Genomic DNA, 22,026 nt, shown 5'->3' with positions numbered 1-22,026 from the left:
AAGGATTCAGTAAGCATGGTTCTCTCTTCTGTAAATGTGTTCCCTTTAGGCAGTGATAAGACATCATCAATGTGGAAATTGCAGTGTCTTTACTACTGCTTTGTCTGTGGGATGTACTGGAGATATAGACTCTGTGGATGCTTAACTTTGTACCTGAGACCCTTTGAAGGGGGGTTCACTTTGCATGGCCACCAATTTGACAATTACTAAGAAATGATATGATTCATTTAGTTCCTCCCTATTTTGAGAGAGATTCTGGAAGTATTAGTACTTGTTAGAGCATTGGTATGCCAAATTGCACATTGTGTTTGATTAAGCGCCAGGCACAGGATGATTTGGAGGCAAATTGTGAAAGCACTTCAAATTCTGTATGCCATGAAAGTGCTCAGAAATGTTATGCAACCTACAACATATGAAATATTTACTATATGGCAGAAAATAGAACAAATAGAAATGCCTAATGTTACTAGTTAAATCTAAAGGTAAATGACAATCATTTCTAGCTGGATCCTAAACTATGGTCCAGTAGTGCTTCTCAGGTCTAAGGCATCAAAACCCTTTGCAGTCTGTTCTTCTTTCATTAGCCTGAAATTTTTTAAGATCAGGTACTGTGATCTCAGTAATTTTTCAAAAGCTTCTAAAGGAAGGTGTTCCAGATGAAATGGCAATTAACCTTTAGGGGTCCCCAGCCTCTAAGCTGTGTACAATTGCCTCGTATAAATTTGATCAGTGACTTCCTAGTCTTGGATCCAATATCTAGTTAGAGATCATATTCTAAGCTAAGGCTTTGTCTCTCAGATACTGTATTTCTCTCCTGTAATAGGTGCCGCAGCTGCAAGACTAGCCATTGAATCACAGAATCTTATAATCGCAGAATGATTGAGGCTGGAAGGGACTTCTGGAGATCACCTAGGCTAACACCTCTGCCTAAAGGTCCAGCCAGGTTCTGATTATCTCCAAAATGGAAACACCACAGCCTCCCTGAGCAACCTGTTCCAATGTTCAATCACCCTAACAGTAAAAAGATTTTTCTTATGATACAGTGAAATTCCTTGTGTTCCAGTCTGTGCCAGTTGCCTCTCATCCTGTCACTGGGCACCACTGAAAAGAATCTGGCTCTGCCCTCTTTACACTAACCTGTTAGGTATTTATACACATTGATAAGGTGCCCCAAGCCTTCACTTCTCCAGGGTGAACAGCCCCAACTCTCTCAGCCTCTCCTTGTATGAGAGATGCTGCAGTCCCTTAGTCATCTTCCTGACCCTTTGCTGGACTCACTCCAGTGAGTCCATGTCTTGTAATGGGGAGCCCAGAACTGGACATGGTACTCCAGAGGTGGCCTCACCAGGGCTGAGTAGAGGGGGAGGATCACTTCCCTTGATCTGTTGGCAATGCTCTTCCTAAGGCAGCCCAGGAGGCTGTTGGCCTTCTTTGCCACAAAGTCACATTGCTGGCTCAAGTTCAACTTGTCCACCACCCCACTCCCGCAGGATCTTCTCTGTCAAGTTGCATTGCAGCTAGTTGGCTCCCAGCCTGTACTGGTGCATGGAGTTATTCCTCTCCGGGTGCAGGACTCCACACTTCCCTTTGCTGGACTTGATGCAATTCCTCTCTTTCCATTTCTCAAGTCTGTCGAGGTGCCCTTGAGTTACAGCACTCTTTTTGAAGATAGAAGTGACAGCTGATCTCTTCCGTTCTTCAGGAACCTCTCCCCATCACGACCTTTCAAAGATAATCAAGAGCAACTTCAAATGACATTGGCCAGTTCCCTCAGCATTCATGGGTACATCCCATCAGGTCCCACAGACCTGTGTTTGTCCAGTCTTATTTAAGTGTTCTCTAACCTGTTCCTCCTCCAGCATGGGAAAGTCTTCCTTGCTCCAGACTTCACCTCTGCTCTCAGGCACCTGGGGTTCCTGAAGGCCAGTCTTACTAGTAAAGACTGAAGCAAGAAGGCATTGCGTACCTCTGCCTTTTCTGAGTCTTTTGTCACCAGGTTGCCCACCCTGTTCAACAGTGGGCCCACATTTTCTGTAGCCTTCCTTTTGCTGCTTATGAACTTGTAGAAGCCTTTCTTGTTGCCCTTCATGTACCTTGCCAGTTTCAACTCCATGTGGGCTTTAGCTTTCCTAACCCCATTCCCTCACACTTGGGCAATGTCTCTATATTCCTCCTGGGTCACCTGTCTCTGATTCCACCCCTTCTGTGCTTCCTTTTTATATTTAAGTTTAGTCAGGAGCTCCATGTTTGTCCATGCAGACCTCTTGAGTCTTTGCTTGATTTCCTACTCATCAGGATGGACCAGTCTTGAGCTTGGAGGAGGTGATTCCTTGAAAATCAACCAGATTTCCTGGATCCCTCTTTAGGGCAATATCCCTTGGAATTCTTCCAAACAGGTCCCTGAACTGTCCAAAGCTCTCCTGAAGGCTTGTGATTCTGCTTTTTGCCTTCTGCCTTCTCTAGGGATTTTGAACTCCACTCTCTCATGCTCACTGCAGCCAAGGCTGCCCTTGACCTTCACATACTCAGTTGATTTTTCCTAGTTTGTGTGCACCAGGTCCAGTAGAGTTTTTCTCCTCCTGTGCTCCTCAGTCATTTACGTTAGGAAGATGCTTTCTCTGGAGAGTACCAGTGCTCTCCAGAAACCTCCTGCATAGCTGGTACCCTGCTGTGTTGTCCTTATTACCTTGTTTTCTGATATTTCTTCAAGTCTCTGAGTACTCAGTTCTGTGTCAGGAGTCTCCTGACTTTCTTTCATGTCTTTTTTTACTCCTCAACTTTGTAAAGGTTTGCATTCTACTGAAAATCAATGCCACAGGTTGTGCCATATCTACCTTATGAACTTCTGATCTCTCAGGCATCCTGTCCTCTTATGAGGCTCTACTGCCTTCTTTATCAGCTTCTATGCCTGCCCTGCTTATGAAGTTGATTGGTTGATATACCTCTAATTCTAACTTTTGCACTCTAAGCCTGGCTTTTAAATGGGGGTTGAGAAGATTCTGGGTCAATGAAGATGGGACTGAAGAGAATACATTTTTTTTCCTTGGAAGATTTGTCACAAATACCTTTAAACTGTGGCATCCTTCTCACTTTCTGCGTTAAGATAGAGTGATATTGTCAGAAATAAATAACATATTGTGTCCTAACATGCTTTTTTTGGTCACCAGGGAAAGCTATATCTTGCAAGAATTGTAAGCAAGGGTAACTTGCTTCTAAAAAATTAGGCTAGGGATCAGAAAAAAGTCATGTAGTGAAAGCTATAATGAACATATTTTTAAAGAATAAGTTCATAAAACAGATTAATGAATGTTAAACACTTAGTCTGGCCTCAACTTAATTAATTTTTTTCATTAACATCAGATTATATCTTTCACTGTCAAAGAACTTATGAGTTGTTTTGCTGAAAATTGAGGCACTTGTAATTACCATAGTCCAAATTGCTTATTTTACTTAAAGGTTTTATTTAAAATGTCACATCTATAATTTAAAAAGAAATTATTATTATTTTTTAAACTACAGACATGACATTAAATGAAAAGCTTTAATGATATACTAATGTTCATGTGTCAAAAATTCATAAACTACTAAATTGTTTGACTTAACTTTGGTTAAAGTTAACGAACTTAACTCTGCCTTCATGGCAAAATTATAAAAATGTCTTCAATTTTATTTCATTCTTACTAGCCATTCAATTAATTTAGAAGAAGCACAATAGAGAACTGCATAATCTGGTAATACAGTATGCACGCCTTTCTAACAAGCTGCACTGTAATACTGTAAACTCATGTTTCTTAATAACAGAATGAATCTGCAAAATAAATGATGTCTACATAGTATTAAGGAAATATTATTATTAAAGAAACATTAAGGAAATTGGCCAGAAACTTCATTTGTCAACAAATTCCAGAAAATCCAAGATCTTGGAGGTCAAACAGAGAAGCTAAAACACATTTTCTTTCTTCCCTTCATTTGGTCATTGGGTGACTTGTTTCCTCCTTTCTGACTTTTAATTGTTTTGGTGGCATGCTTTTCTGCTTTACCATATGCCTAGAATTGCTGTGTGAACAGCCAAGGATCTATCTCGCAGCATGAGCCTCATTCTTATGTATAAACTAGGCAAATTAAACCACATTAAAGGAGGGCCTGACTGTACAGATAAGCTGGCAGCATGCCTAATACACCTTAGGACTGGACATTTCATGACAGGCAGTTGTAGTTGCCAATAGAGAAGATGGCAATATCTTCTCTAGGAAGGAATGCACAGTAAACTCTCACAGGAAGACCTTTTTGGTTTTACAGCGTTATTCTATCAGCTGGCCTGAAGATTACACTGGGACAGGATCCTCCCTGACCTCAGATTCTCCAGTTATGCAGCCCCAAACTCTGTAGGACCATGACAGGGATATGCAAGCCATAACCTGATTCCTCAACATATTTAGTCTATTCTGCTTGGACAGGGCAACTGTGTATTGCAGGCTTTATGTACATTTTGTATTATACACTCACCAGATAAAAAGCAGAACTAAGCCTGATTCATAGGTCTACAGTCTAGCTGTTAGACAGCAGAGCATTTCTCAAGTGAAAGATGATAAAATCATAACAATTTTTATAAAAGTTGAATAACTCATTTCCATAATACATTATTTTGTAATATTGAAAAAAAATATTCCAACATTATTATATATTTCAGAAAAAGGTGGTTAATAAGTTCTATTCTGTATAATCATTTTCATTTGTTCTTGCATAATTCTTCTGAAAGATGGGCCAAGAACTGTTTTTCGTACCCCATCCTTCTATTCTGCACAGACATATGTGCAAATTTGAAAGGAAGGGAAAAAGGACTTTTCTTATGCCAGGAAATTGCTCTTAGGACTTAAAATGTGCTTTAAAAATGTCATTTTCAGAACATGACTGGAAGTGAGATTGCAGTGCCAGATATCACTAAGCATAAAAGCATATTATGTAACATGTATAGCTCTCTTTTGTGCAATGGCTTTCTATGCTGATTAACTGAAAAATTCTATCATTGTCATTTTGTGGCCCAGAGTGCAATGTGATGTTATTTAATAAGATGTATAACTTTCCTGCCTGCCTATTCTTGTTGGCCCCATTAAATGGGGTATATATACATCATCATGACTGCGCAATGGTTCTTGTTGATCTAGTTATGGTTTCCAAAATACTTAATTGCAAGATGTGTTGACATTATTTAAAAAAAAATAAAAATAGAGAGAAAAGAAATATATCTAACATTAGTTTCATAACCTCTCTTCCCACAACTTTAGAGCACATTTACTGAGTCAGGAGAAGGAAAGATAGCTTTCAAAACTCCCTGGGAATTAAAATAAGAGCAGACAGTTGCCAGCTATAGTATCCTCCAATTAAATTTCAGGGAAGAAGTCCTTATGTTATGTCTTCTACTCACTGCTCTGCTGCTCATTTGTAAAAACAAACATTTGCCATGAAGACATAACTGCCAATTTAGACTAACTAAGACAAATGAGATAATGAGGCCAGTGGCAGCTTTGAGTTGACAAATCCAGCAAAATGCCCAGCTCCAAGTAGAAAGCTTTCCTTTCCTGCCAGAAGGTCTATATGCTAATACTAACTAATTTGCCAACCTTGGCCCTACATTGTTTGACAATAAGAGAGCATCCCAATTTGTTACAGATGTGACATTAATTTGGATGTAAACTATAGCTGGAGCAGGTAATCTATGCAATCTTCTAACCCAGGAGGCAGTCACCAAAAAATGTAAAACATTGCCTTGTAAAAATAAAAACAAAAATAAATAAGCGTGAAGGACAGATTATTTAAATAAAAATGGTGAAAAGAAAATGACAAAAGCTGTAATAAATAACCAGAGAAATCAAGCCACTACAGTTCTTAGCTCCCCATACCCCTTCACTTTAATGTCCTTACCTTCGCATTACAAGATGAAACAAAGTATTTTCCCCACTTTCACATCCAACACAAAAAAGTTCATTTAGACCTGCTACTTATTTGAAGAGCTGTACATTGAGAAAACCTTTCAGTATATTTTTTTTCCTTTTTTAAAGCTTCTTAAAGAAAATAAACAAGGGTGAGGGGGTTCCCAGTTAGAAACAATGTTTTGTTTTTATAAAGATTTTAGTGAGCAAAACAGCATTTATACAGTTTATTCCAGTTATAACCTTTTAATATGTATGGGAAACACATTTCTTAGATATCTAATACATTACATAACAAAAAATCATTAATTTATACCTTTTTACCCTTAGAATTATGATGTGGCTGTGAGAAGAATCTGTGATTTTACAGGAATATTATCAACATTTTTTTAATGTAGCACAACATGGCTGAAGTGTTAAGTAATGTTGCAGATAACTTAAGGCTATACATTGCCCTTGACCACAGTGGAGTTGCTGCTGATGTCAATGGCAGTTGCATACATATATCAAGGACAGTAAGTGGCCTTACACTAAGACACCTCATAGAAAAAAGATATTGTTTATGTAACTGCTCATACTTCACCCTGAAATTTGTCTACCCTCACGTAATTCAAATAGATAGAAATATAATAACATCACTTTCCTCCTATTTATAATGCAGACTTTATAAGACTGTTCTAATGTGGATCAGTAGAATTAATCATATTTATAGCTAATGCACTTGAAACATGCATATACGGACTTATGCTGATTTGTTAAATGATCTAAGAATAAAATATAGGGTTCCTTTGATAAAAAAAACAAACAGACATTATGACAGGTAATTATATATATGACCAGTTACTTAAAAGAGAACTCTATTTTTTAGATTTTTTAAGTTTTTCTTAAAGTACCCTGATCTAATATATTTTATAGAATAGGTAAACTAAATAATGAATAGAATATTGATGAAGATCCTGATGAGCAAAAAGAAGAATGTATCCTAAATTTAAAGCAGCAGCATTCATTAATGTATTCAGGATTCCAAATATGGAAATTCCAAATTGTCCCAAATACTGGGACAAACATAATATAGTCAACTGGAAGATTTCCAGTTGCCTTTTTAAGACAAAGAAGGATCTCAATAGAGAATGAAGGACTGAAATTTTATGCTAAAGACAAGAAACTGGTAGTTTTGCTTAGGAAAGAAGTAGTCTTGTTGATGTTATTGGCAGTCCACTAATTGATTGATTCAAGACAATGATTGGTAGGTCAGGAGAATTTCTTTGCCTTGAAAGAGAGTGGTAGAGTCATAGTTACCCAAGTGTGAGGGCAAACAGACAACTAACATAAAATCTGTTTCAGAGGAGATAAAGGCTTGCAGAACCGTGTTAATATTTTCCACTGGATCTCTGAATGATTCAGGCTCACTGTCTGGTATGGACAAGACACAGGTAGAAGCTTTCTGCAAGAGCAAAGAAATCACTAAAGTGAATGCTAGCAAGGAGAGTAATGTGAACAGCTTTTGAATGGAAAAGACTTATCAAGTTGCTTATCACATTGCACAGTGATTTATCTCAGGAGCTCATGAGAAAGATTCATCAGGCAAAGTTGTTACTTAGTAACATACAGAGAAGATACATACATACATACATACATACATATACATATAAACAAAGTCTGCTAAACCCAGCAGTCAGACCACACAAAATGTGTATATAATGAGCCTTTCTGTACGCATCAGATGACCTAAAAAACTAAGAAAACAATCACCCAAAGACTTCTGGCTTTTGAAATGAAATGCTACAGAGGATTCTTGCAGTGGTCAGGAAAGAACACACCAGGAATGAAGTAATACAACTAGTTTGAAAGAGCTGACCATTGACACTGACCGTTGTATTCTTTGACCTAGCAGAAGGTAGCAGACAAAGCAAAAGTGATTAGACAACATAATGCAATGACATGGGCTGTCTAATGAGTTGCAGTTCAGTATGATGATTTGGAAGACATTGCACTCCAACTTTGAAAAGTTAGGCAGGATTCAAACAGTCTGACTACATGTTTAATATTCCCTGGTCTTCCAACTCTGTGAATCTTTGTGCCAATATGTCTCTTTCAGTATAACTCTTGCAATAATTTTGTTTATTCATTTTGTTAGTATAGTTGATAAAAATAGTGGCTAGCACTGGGAAAAGCACAGATTACTGCAGGATTCTAGTAGAAACATCTGCTTTGCTCATCATTTTCTATTTAGTTATGTTTTAAGGCCTATCAGTCAGGAAATTTTAATCCATTTAAAGTACACTACATAAACTGTGTGTATATTTTTGTGCATAATTGCGTGATCACTAGGTCAAGCATCATGAAAGTTCAAGTGTATTATATCAACATATTTCATCTCAATTTAGTCATAATCACATCAAAAAGAAATCAGGCTTATCTGGGGCTTCTGATTACTCTAATACCTTGTTGACCACCATTAATTATAGTAACATCAGTTAAATCTTTAAGGAAGAATTATTCTGCTTTTTAGCATTATGCTCCACCTTTGTAATACTGGTTCTGGACAATGCAGCATTATTTTAAATCTCTTTGAGTATTTTTCAAATGGTATTTCAAATGGTATTATTACAGGAAAAATAAAATGAGAATAAAAAGTTTCAAAATGCTGATACTTTTCTAAATTAATATACTTCTAAAGTAACTAAAACTTTGGATTCCCCTCAATGAAACCAACAAGAGCCTCTCATATTTTTAAACAGCCAAATAATACTTTGCAGATATCTTTCCTCCCTCTGTTCTTCAGAGAATTACAGTGAGAGAAGACAGAAAACATCTTTTACCCTCACTGTAGCAGTGCTGTTTCATACAGGCAAGGAATAAAGAAGATAGTAGTCACCAAATCCTAAGATAGTTCTTTCACCATAAAGCAGAGATTAACATTCAGATCAGGCTGATCTGCTTTTGGAGCAAAATTAGTAGGTGTATATGAGGTTTAGAAACCATCTAACTAAAATAAGTTTAGCTGAGTTGGGAGATTAACTAGGAAACAGCTAGCTATGTTAGGTATCCATATCTGGGTGAATACTCGCTTGACTCCAAATCCATTCTCACTCCAAAATGAACTTGAAAAAGCAAAATAGGCTTCAGGTGGAAATAATAAGCAAAAGGAGCAGAACAGATCCCTTAACAGAGAAGAGCAAAGCAGTAGAGGTCTATGATCTGGATAACAAAGGTGGAAAACAAGCTAAAGAAGAAATGGTACCTTTGGAACGGCTAGCATTTTATTAAGGAGAAAAAATGAAAAGCACATTTGGAGAGAGTGAACTAAGGAGGGCAGTGGCTATTGTTACAGTGGAGGAATATTTGTTATTTTATTAATGGGAGAAAGTAAAATAATCTTACAATACAGAATGTGATTTATCACAAATTATTTTAGACATCTACTATATAGATAATGACATCAGTGCTAATCAAGCTTTCTTTATTGTTAGTGAAGAGACCCCTTATCTAGAGGTCAGTTCACAGAAGTGATTTTAGATGCCTATTTTAAAATTAAATGTGTTATAGTCTCTAATTGTGTCTTTCCCTTCATTGGCTGTAAATGAAATCTAGACAATAAGCTCAGATGTAGGCAGAAATGCAGAAAGCATCTTAAGGCTAGCTGTCTGAAGACAACATATGAACCCCTGGTTCATATTTCTCATTTGCAATATCAGGAATGATTGTACAGCTCTTGGGATCAGTAACATTTTTGGAAGGAAGGAGCTAATTCTAATTACAAGCCTTATTTAACAATTTACTTTGGGTAACATGCTTCACTGATTCCACTGTAAATGCACATGTCCATGAAAACATCTTCAGCAAAACTGTACAAAGATGGCAGAGTCAAATTAAGAGTAAATTAAATCTTGGCTACCTGTATATACATGTATAAATATATATGTGTGTGTGTGTATATATATATATATATATATATATAAAACTTTATTAGACAAACAAAACATGAAAATCTGTTGAAACAGAAGAGTATGGATTTATACATACCTGTGAACATTTGGGTCATAAGCAAGGCTGGTAGCCCTATCATTTTTTAAGGCTGCCTGACTCCTCCTTTTGCAAGCCACTCTGCTCAACTGCTTATAGCTCTGTTCAATTTTAGCTGTTCAGTTGGAATTTTTCAAGCTGAGTGTAAGACTAGGTGATGTGAGTGGCCTCAGAAGAAGGGTGCCTCTGATGAGTTGCCAGGAAACATCTGAGAAAGAATCCGCAGGGGTGACCACCATCTACATGTTGCTGTTAGGGTTTGATTTAACCTCCTGCTGCTCTCATGACTGCCACTGTTACTGGTTCATGGCTTCTGACCAGGGGATGCAACCATGCCAGACATAGAGTCTTGTGTTCCCTCTGCCTCACTGGCTGACCATGTCTACAAGAACTCAGTCTCCAGTTAGTGATCCATTGACATTAACCACCTGACCTGAGAAAATCATGGCCTTTTTCTTCCCTTTGCGTCACACCTTTATCCTTGTAGCAAAAATCATGTTAAGGGATGTAGAAGTGACATCCTTTTGTACATTCGTTGTCCTTTTTTAAAAAATTTTCATGAATAGAGGGGTGCCTTTATTCAGAATGCTACTTCCTGAACTTTTAACTCTAGCCATCGATAGATAGTCAACTTGAATAAAGGTGTGCAGAAGCGGGCAAAAAGAAATTATCTGAGAATGATACCTACAGAGTACTTTCTTCAACACTTAAGTCAGACTTATATTAAAAAAAAAAATAAAACCCCGTTGTTCTGAAGTTATTTTTATCAGGAGTTATAAATTTAATGTTGTGAAATCATTCTTCCAAAAAATTTTTCTTTGCATTTCAAAATGAAATAAGGTATGCCATTTCACACAGCTCTCTAAGGTATCATGCTGGGGTGCAGATGTAGACAGGCTATTACTGCACTATTCATAATTTGGCCAAGCTGCCTTTAATAGCATCACGGCTGTAACTTTACATTAGCTTCGGCTAGGAATTGATGTGGCCTAGGATATAAATATACATTTTGTACCTGGCATTGATTATGGCCTCTTCCTTTTCAATTGATAACTATGACTCTGACCTTCTCAGTTAGTTAGATAAAAAATGAAAGGAATTGTTTGTTTGCTTGACAAGATTTAAGCAATCTGATTACCAGATTATGATTTTAGCATGCCAATTTTTTGGCTAGTAAGCTACATTTAAAATCTCATTTGTTGTGAGGTATGTTTTTTCTACATGAAGTGTGAGGACTAAGAGTAGTGTGTAGTGAGGCAGCAGTGTCCCCGCTGATGAAGACTGATTTTGTTTTATTCACGCTCATGCATTTTCTTGTACTTGAACCAGTTCATGGAAATATAAAAAAATGTAATTTTAACACTCAGAATGCTTTGCAAACAAAAAATTAAAATGGAGAGTAAAGAAGGCCTTAATGTTTAAAGCCCATGACTCATGAGATTTGTGTTTTCATCTATTTTTTCTTAGAACTTAGAAAAAAAAGTTTTGATTGGTAGTTATGAAACAGATATGACTCTGCTATGAATAGGAATGCTTATTTTGCTTTGACCAGTCCCTAATAAAATGAGGATAATTGCATTTCCTTTATATGTTTTCTTTATTTAGACAATAATCTATTAAAAGCAAAGATAGTCTTTCTGAAGTGTTTAGTACAATCTTGTCTCAATCAGATTATGTCTTGTCGTTACAGTAGTAGCGTAATAAATGTAACAGTTATACCAAACAGTCCGTGTACTTTCCATAGTGCATCACTGTTGCAAATTCACAATATTTAGTAGATACATCAGGCAGATATCCTTGATTTGTCTCTTGGAATCGGCATCAAACACAAAAAGGGATTCTCTTTTGCCATTGTGCATAGTTCCAGAGTCTTTTTTTTTTATTATACAAGCAAAAAGTTCAATGTGGTTTAATGATTACTTTGTCTCTATTAAAAAGCTGTGGTTGTAATTCTTGACTATGAAGTGAGGTCTCTCTGTAAAAAATGCCAATTCAATATTGCAAAACATCAGTACAAATACCTGTAGAGTATTCTGCACCCCACCTTTTAAACTTCAAGTATACTATACAATTATTCAGCATTCTGCCACCAATGCAGATTTCTTCAAATGTGATTATAAAATTGGCTGAATTCAATGAGAATTGAAAGTGGAAAAAAAAGAACATATTTACAATGGTATTCAGCAACAACAGCAATAGACTTGGTCCTCTTTTGACTTCTATAAACAATAGCTTATCCCGATGATAGTGCATCTCTGGCTACTATATAATGTATAGTGTTTGTCTGTCTATGTTTTAATCTGCTATTATACCAAAGTAGAGTGGCGCTAGGCAACTACTAAAATAGGTCAGGACTCGTTGTTCTAAGCTATTAAAGCATAGATTGGGACAGTCATATGAGGTTCAGATTTTGCTTTGTTAAAAACTAGTTTTTGCATGAATTTATGTAGCTGCACATCAGATAGACTTAATGTAATGTGATATAAGCATGATGGTATGAGTTAAGAATGCAGTCTTAAACTAGCTTAACTATATACATTCTCTATATTCTTTAAGGAAAGCTAGGCATCTTTGGAAAGTAACTTTCATAAAAAATCATAAAAAGCTGTCAGTCTTCCTCTGTTGACTGTAGAGGAAGCAATAGGTCCAGTTTAGGTTAGTTGAATGTAGTGTTTGTGACAATAATCTGTCAGGAAGCTATAGTGGTGTATTTTGAATTCTTCAAATATGGGGGAAATATGCACATGGAAATCAAAACAGAGTCTCCTAATTATGCTAGGGAAAGGAGAGACAGGGTCCATAGGTATTCATTTGGCTCCCAGAGCGAAATGTATTATTTCCCATTAGCTGCCAAACTTCTATTTACAGTTTAGGGAAAGAATTCAACACTACAAAACAAGATTACCAGTAACCAGCACAATAAGCAGGGGAACACACAAATTACTCAATAGAAAATAGCAGAGAAATCAGGCATCTCCTTCACTGGCCAAAATTCAGCAGTTATTTCTGATGGGAATTCACAGGGTGAAACTTTCCCCTTTTAGGCTGACAGTCTTTCTCTGTGTGGAGAACTGGATCTTTTCCCCTCTCCCCCCTTTGAAACATGTCAGGAAGTGTCAGTGTTGCCCACCTTTCATATAATAGCCTCGAGCACACATTCAAGATGTAACAGATATTTCTGTGGCTTCCTCAGCCTGAGGCAGTTCAAACCTCCATTTCCCAGGAGAGTGACTTAACCAATGGAAAAGGGAGGGAGCTTCATCTCCAGATCTTCTGACAGAGCTTTGACACTGCAGCTAAGGATTTTCAGATTTATGGGATGAGAGAGTAAGCACAAGAGGTTGCCTGACCCTTAACCCACTGATTGGACCATTCATCTGCGAAAGCGCTTTTGCATTTTATTCATACATTATGAAATGTAAAACATGTAAGCAGTTGTAGGAGCAGGAATCAGAATTAGGGACTTTCTTGCTCCCAAGTTAGTACTCAAATGATCAGGCTGTGAAGTCTGCCTTCCCTATGGCCTTAAGAGTCTTTCATATCTTTCTGCATTGTGTTACAGGTTTAGCAAAGGTGGAGAACATACCTTCCTTCTCTCCCAGCCTGGTATTTAGATTATTCTCTTGCAAGAAAAGAAATTAAGACATGAATCCTGAGGAAGGATTCAGATAGTGAAGAAGACATAGAATCTAGTTCCACTCTGGACATAAACTCTAACCGATAGTCTGTTACGCAAAAATGAATACATACAGTAACCACAGCCATATTTCGACCCCTATATATCATCAGCCATTATTCCACTGGAGATTTTATACAAAAATGGCTATGACTGTTGCTTTGAGCTAAATTAGCTGTTATAGTGTGGATTAGAGGTGGTCAAAACTGGTTCAAGCATTCCTCAAGACTTTTTGTGAAACAGTCTTAAGCAGAAGAGAGTGTTGACACTTATAGGCGTGGCCAGATGCAGAACACTGGGCATGCAGTACATTATATTAGTTAAAAAATAAGCATCTGTGTTTTTCAAATACATACAGACTAAATTAGGCAGGATTTTAATTTGCCTCGGACCTAAATTTTACATGGATCTCACTTTAGATGTATAGCTTTTCTGGACTCAGCTGCTTATCATACCTACCTTCAATACCAAAGTTTTAAGAAAAAAAATTGTAAAAAGTATTTTTGGGATACATCTCAAATATATTTGAGCATCTGTTATTTCTTGTATATGTAGATAACATTGCACTATGTTACGGTTTATTTTTGTTAAAGAAGCCAATATGTCTACAATTTTTTTTGGCTTCTGCATTAGAACCATTGATTACATCAGGATAAATGTGTGCACTAGTCTTCTGTCAGAAATAAATTTGTGCAAATAGCATGATTCAGTAAAAAAGAAAAAAATGAAATAAATACTCTTTCAATGTGACCACTGGAAGTTAAATGAAACTATTTGACTGAAGATGAAACATGTCATTTTATTTTTAACTCTCTTCCAATAACTTTAATAAGATTGAAATATGTCTAGTAATGAAACAATTCCCATTAATAGATATTTTTCAGATTTCTTATTAAAGTAATTGGGCAAATTAAATCTTTTCTTCCTTATCCTGTAGAAACTTTTAATGGAAGAAATGAAACCAAGAATCTTGCCATGTATAGATTTCATAGGCACACAGAGTGTTCGTTTATAATCATAAGTTCCATTTAATTTAGTAACACTAAAATTAAAATTACTTGACTTTCTTGTTTTATTCATATGAGGGCAGTATGAAAAAATATAAAGCTCTCAGGCACACACAGAAGTCCCATTTACTCCAATGGAACTTAGAATTTTATTGAATCAGTGCAATGAAGATGATGCCAATATTAGTTGCGACATATTTCTGGAAACAGTTCGGTTTCTCTTTCATTTTTTAATTATTAATGGGTTTGTAGCTAGCTCGTTTGTTACACTTTCAGGCCTTTTGAAGTTTCTTTCTTACTTAAAATAATACTGTCTGCTTCAACTCCACTGAATATTTTAAGATTTTGATTGAGAGAGATACATCTCTATACTATAACTATGCTTAAGAACCCGCTTATATTCTGTCCTTTTTAAGGTTAAACTGAAATATCAGCTGCTTGCTTTGATGGCAAACCCAAGAAGACACCATATAAGACTAGGGATTGACTGGATGGTGGAGCAGAGTGATTTACACAATTAAAACATCTCATTCTGTTTACCATATATGTGGCCATCAGACGAGAGTTACAGAATAATATTAATTACGGATTGAGAAAGAAGACTGTACATTTACTGTTTCTTTAAAACAATATTTGCTGTTTTAACAATGCGCTTTCACAAAGCTGTAACAGAGCCAAGCAGCCTGAAACCAGGAATGTACTAATTAAGGTATACAATAGATATGTTAATCAAATTAAATCAAATCAAAGTAAATCAAATAGGGAGAAGAGGAAGGAAACAGAAAAAGCCCTCCCTCCCTCACAAGATAGGAAAGCCCCAGTTACAGAAAATACAGAAGGACTTTTCTGAAGGAGGAGATATGCAAGACCAGGATAATTTAGCTTCGTATGATGTAGTAGAAAGGTCTGGAGTTTTGTTTTATATCCTTCCTGTCTCCTGTTATGGGAGAGGAGATGAAGGTGTCAGCATACTTCAGGATACAGCCTTTGAACCAGCAGTTTCCTTTAATATATCAATGCTAATTTCCAAATAGGAAGTGATAGATAGATACTGGCTTTTAGGGGCTGCAGTTTTTGAAGCAATATTTAGGGTTTTTTTTAGTTTATTTTCCGTCTATTAAGGGTGTTGGAACTAAGGTTCAGAAAATTCCAAAGATTAGGCACAAAAAACTTTTCAAAACTGTGGTTTTGTTAGCTACATACAACAGAAGAGTTGCTAAGAGGAGAAAAGTTTCATTTTGGAGGGGAATTATTCAAAAAGCAAATTTGCCTGCTCGGTTTATCTGTAGGTCACCTTTGCAGCTAAAGCTGATTAGAAAGAAAATTGTGGTGATGTGCTGGAGAGGTGTGGAAAGAAGGTGAAGTAGTGACCTGAGGCAGATTTGCTGGGAAACTAGGCAGCACTAGGAATGAAGCTAATGAACGAATAACAATTAAAAAATCCTATTAAAGAAGGACTAAATAAATCTTAGTAATCCATACTTTACAAAATACCTAAGCTTTGAGAAATACATGATGAGAAAGCAGTATTGGGGCAGTCAAAAATACTACTCTATAAGTCACAAGGAAATTGAGGTTATGGATGTTTATCTGAAATGTGTAAAATATTTTGCAAGATTACAAAAAAAAATTATTGCAAGCTTGAATTCAAGCTAAAGAAAACCAGCTTAGTCTTTTTGAGATTGCCAGTAGCTTACCAGAATTACATCAGTTTTGGGCGAAGCATGGAGTACTGAGAAGAAATGCTATAAAAACTCAGTTATGCAGCTATGAGCCCCTGTGTTGAGGATGCTTTAGAAATGATAGGGACAGTAGTAGTCACATGCGATTGTCTCCTGCATCCTGTGCTCCAAAGGCCATACAAGAGTCAAATTAAACATTGCTTTCCCAATTTGACCATCTGTGTTATCATTTTCAATCCTTATATAGGGCTTGAAGTGCGATGCTAATTATATATCTTGTAAGAAGTCTGTGTGATATTTCTTCTAGTAAAGTTGTATAAAATCGTACTAATGAATCTACAGAAGGCTTTATCACAGAGAAAGAGCTGGAGCCAGCAACGTGCGATTTAAAAGGTATGCAAGGGAAAGATTAACCAAAAGCTTTATGCAGAAGGGAAAGGGAAGTAAAGTAAGCTCCCTCAGTATCAAGAATCCAGGTATGGGATGGTAATGTTGTAAAGAAGAAAGCGAACAAGACTCTTGCAAGTTTTTCTGCACTGAGTTATGGAATCCCTCAGACACATTAGTCACACAGCTTAACTGTGTGGATCTCTTGAGCTCTTAACAGCAGAACGATCAAGCCATAAATGCCTCTGAGAAGTCTCCATCTATTTGTCCCAGGTATCAGGTATTCTTGAAGGGGGAAGGGTCTGCAAAGTATGTACACAAGTTTTGGGGTCCAACATTTTTCTCAAAACCTATGGCAGATGATGGACAATGGGATCTGCCTTCCAAGAAGGAAAACTAGGTTGTGAAACTCTGCTCAGAATGTGAGACAGGAGGCTGAAAGTAAAATACTATGTCTCTTGAAGGGGTGGTGGTGGGAAAGCAGCTGAGTTATTAAAATCACATAGCTTTTATGTTTGGACCCATACAAATGTCATCTTAGACTTCTGTCTTCCTAGTGATGCTTATAGTGGGCAATGTGGACTGCAGAAAATCTAACTGAACTTAATGTAAAAATTATATTGTTTGGAGATCTATTTTACTTTTGTGCTTAAAAACATTCTTAGTTTGTCATTGAACACCAGAAAGTAACAGAGGTAATATTTTCTATAAATGAGAAGGAGCTGGGTCAATTAACCTATTATGTTTTGTCTACTTGGTCTGCATTATCAACACCTTTTAATTATACTCTGTCATACAAGTACTCAAACTTCTCCAGTATAACTTAATTCCTGGTTTCTTTAACCAATTAATCATTTAGATGTTATATATTAGCATATCTTTTATTCATAGACCTAGCAAATAGAATATCCTATGGCAGTCTAACAGTTAAACTACCTCTGTGGTGAAGAACGAAAAGGAAAAATAAAACTTAAATAAAACATCAACATTGTCTTTTTTAATTATATTTCTTTAGGGATTATATTACGTGTAGATTCTGGACTCATTTAAGCCAATTAGATAACATGAAAATTGATCTATAAGCTCTACAAAAAAAAAAAAAAAAAAAAAAAAAAAAGAATATTTTAAAGTTGTTTATATTGTGGGCACTTTCTGATTGGGTGTTCAGATTCCTGAAGTATAAATTACTTTCAGCAAATATCTTCCCTAAAGCAGTCTAAACTGCCAGCTCATGGTGATCCAAGTCATATGCATTAAATAATTTATCTCCACATAAAGCTAACATAAAATTTGGTCTAGCAATTAGCATGACAAGGTTGTTGTCAGATACTCCTACTATAGGCTGAGCCTGATACACTTGCTAAGGATGTGATGGACTGTTTAACAACAAGTCTATCTGCCACTGACAGAAGGCTGGTTTGGTCCCGTTCTGTGAATTATATAGGTCAGTCACTAGTACAGCTTGGTTAATACCTAAAAAAAAGTCTTTATGCAGTTGCTTAAATAAGAGATGGGAATATGCTTAAGCTGAGTTTGCATCCCCTTTGTGCTAGATTTCTGTAAATATTTCTTACTGAATAAGCTTACTGGCACGATGCTCATGAATGCAAGTTTTAAGCCTGCATTAAGAATATGAATGTTGAACCTTAAAATATGAGTATTTGTCCTATACATTCAATTCTCAGAATTATACATCTAATTAGGAAACAGATGCCATGTGACTAGAGTAGATATAAAAATAAGCAAATTACTTTATAAGAAAATTCTATTTTTACTCTTTTCAAAATATCTGTGTATTTAGACATTTTTCATAGCTCTCCATCAAGTCAAAAAGAGTAATAACAAATGTTAACAACAATAAAAATTTGAATCTGACAATAATTGTCCTTTAATATTAAATGCTTAAAGTCAAAACACACAAAATTTCAGCTGACTGCTACACATTCAGAAACAAAAACATTAAAAAGTATCTAATCCTAAGTATAAAACAGAGTAAGTAGTATGATGTTCCCTTTAAAACAAAGTAGAGACACCTTAGCCAAAAGGAAATTTTGAGGTCACTCTTGCAAGCAAATATAACATATGACAAAAATTGAAACACTGTAGTCTGAATGTTATTTTTGCCACCAGAAAGTGAAAATTTAAATGAGATTTTTGTTAACAGTTACATGGGTCTATTGTTAACTGCACATTACTAATATCTTGGTATATAATCTAATAAGATAATGTTGAAACACCAGTACTTTTCAGGATTGGAAGAGACAATTATAGCAAGCCAGTTACAGTTCCTATATGACACTGAACTCCCACAGGCTGACTGAACTCCAGAAAATGTGTGAAAAATAATGATACAACATTTAAAGAATTAGCAGGTAACGTCATCATGAATATTCACATCATTTACAGGTATACTTCAGAGACTGTACCTATGCTAGTAGAATAAACAGAGCAAAGACGATGAACCATACTGTTTTGCTGTATACTTTCATATACAATGCATAGGCATGGCTTAGGGTACTGCATGAGTTGAGGATCTGTCCCAGCAGCTGTTATGAGTAAGGCCACCCTTCTTGGGGAGAGAGAGGCACTTTAATCATACAGAAAAGAGCTGTGATACCTCTTGATGGTCAAAGAACAGCCCATGGCCTGCTCCATTTAGTTGTACAGACATTGCTAAAGACTAACAGCTGTCAATGTACTGTGGAAAATCCGGTGTTAGAATTTTATTACAGAAAGTAATACAATTTTAATTTTCTTCCTCAGCCCTTGTGGAAGAAAAACTAAGGGTATAGCAACGTATAAAAAGAAAAAAAAAAGTCTTGAATAGATTGGGGTAAAACTGATCATTGTTAAGATATCTAAAGATTATTCACACCTTAAACTAAATTAGTCTAGACCACTTCTGTAAATGACCAGAGACAGGAGGCACCTTCAGAGGGTGATTCATCCCATTGGTCTCTCATGCTGAGTTTAAACAGAGCCTAGAATGTCAGCTTAGGCCTGACAGCTAATTTTTTTTGGTGAACAAAGTTAGGTGAGATAAATTCACTATCTATATACAAGTAATATCTGAAGGGAAAACTATCTGAGGGAAACTTTTTTTTTTTAAGAAAAAGTATTTAATGCATAGCAGCAGTAGAATATTTTGAACTAATTATTCCTGTAAATAGTGGTAGTATATGCTCTGATTTTTGCTCATAGGCTGTCTCTAGAATATACTGAACATTCATAAAGGACATGAGCTTCAGCAAAAAAGGAAACTGCAATGAGAATTTCTGTTTCAATTTTTCTTCATTTTCTCTAATAAATGCTTGTTTCTCTTCTTGCTTTGGGGTAGGACTGGTAACCTCTCTATTCTAACAAGAACTGTATCTCAGGTTAACATTTTCATCCCAAGACAAGAAAATCTCTGGATTAAATATATATATATATACATACATACATACATATATATATATATATATATACACCCATATATCTCAATTAGAACAAAAACAGTAAAGAAAGTTTGTTAGAAAAAGATCAGCCTCTAACCTTCCAGCACTTGGTGCTGAGTACCATCACTTCACTCTGAAATACCAAATTTGCAAAAAGTGATGCAACATATGAATATTTATGTTCTATTACATTTTTAGTGTAAGAAACTATGCTCATTGACGTTTGTGTGGCTACTTGTACCTAACATTTTGTAAATACAGAAGCTCTATGTGCATATGAGAATTTCAGAGTCTACGAGAAGAATGTTATTTGCAACCACAGAAAGAAGAATGTAATTAAGAGATGCATACACTGTGTCTTAACAGCTGGCACTGCATATTTTGTCTGATTACAGCAGGGGATTTCCAGGAGGAAAGCTGTGCAGAATGGGCTTGAATAATTTTTTTGAAGACAACACATTACCACTATAACTCAGACTGCTTTTATTACCATGTCTGGAACTTGTCATTAGAGCTTTGATTAAGTTCCCATTTCTAGGGGAATAATATGACTGTGGCATGACAGTAATTGAAGATTTCTAGAAAAATTAGCTTCTTTTCACTTCAGTTAGTGAGGATGCATACCAAAATATGAAGCATAGCATGCATTGGCTGCATTTGTTCGTGATCTCTTCTAGGCAAAAAAACTTTTGGCAAGTAATCTCACTAACCAAAGACAGAACATGCAGCCCACTTTTTTGATCTGTTGACAGATTTTCATACTACTATTTGTAAGCTTGAGTTGTTTATGTGGTCATCTTAAGCAATAATAAATAGAATTATTCTTGCAAGACTTTCTTCCTTTCTTTTTTAAAGAAATACACTTAGAAAGTAGGCCAGTCAAAAGCTTCAAGAAAGATGATCTGTATTCTGATCTCTAGTATATTAAATTTAAACTCATTTTAATGCCTTGAACTCAGGGTGATTATTTGTGATTTATTTTTTTCTGTAAATGAAATATAAATCTGAACCCATAATTTCAAACATTTCCAGCTCGTGGAAGCCTATTGATCACAAGATTACAGTTTTTCCCTAAAGATAATTATGGTTTTCAGTCAGGTCATGACATGTCATAAAGCAATGTCCAGGGAGATATTACCCTTTATACAAATTACCCTTTTGTTCCTTCCAAAGGGATTGCTGATGACATTTTAACAGTTGCAAGTGAGCTTGATATTACTCTTCTGCATAAGAATACATAAAAGATGCTAATGTTTTTCTTCAACGTAAAAAAGAATGAAAAGGGAGAATAATATGTGGCAAACATAATACAACATGGATATAGAGTTATGTCATCATTTAAATGAGAGCTGTTCAGGTTTAAATATTTGCAATAGATCATACACTTTTTTTGTAGATAATAGAATTCTGAAGGCCAAACATTTAGCTAGTTGTGTGTTTATAGAGCATCCTTTCCTGTCTATAAAGTAATCATTCAATGTATAAACATTCTGTGTATTGCCTTATTATCTGGTTCATATTTAACTTTACCTTTTGAAAGCTCAGTCTGTATTTAAAGTCAAATCTTGAGTATTACAAATTGCTATGATGTTAGTAACCACTGCCACTATTAACTTCCCCTGAGCTTCTACCCAAAGCACTACTCTAAAAATACAGAAGAACTTCATTTACTTCATTGGTTTTGGATCAGTGCCAGGGTTTTTGGCCCTTTTTATCTCAACATAGTGATTTCTTTTCTACAGTCTAATTGCATGACTTATTTTGAAAGAATAACTTTTATTTATTATACCTTTTGATATCCCAAGATGATAATGCTATAAAAATGAAATGCATTGCCATTATTATCTTTCTTTAATTTAAGAACATGGAGTCCTTCATGCT

This window comes from Dromaius novaehollandiae, chromosome 1, assembly GCF_036370855.1.
Source record: "Dromaius novaehollandiae isolate bDroNov1 chromosome 1, bDroNov1.hap1, whole genome shotgun sequence".
NCBI lineage: Eukaryota > Metazoa > Chordata > Aves > Casuariiformes > Dromaiidae > Dromaius > Dromaius novaehollandiae.
Note: the sequence above shows the minus strand (reverse complement) of the source record.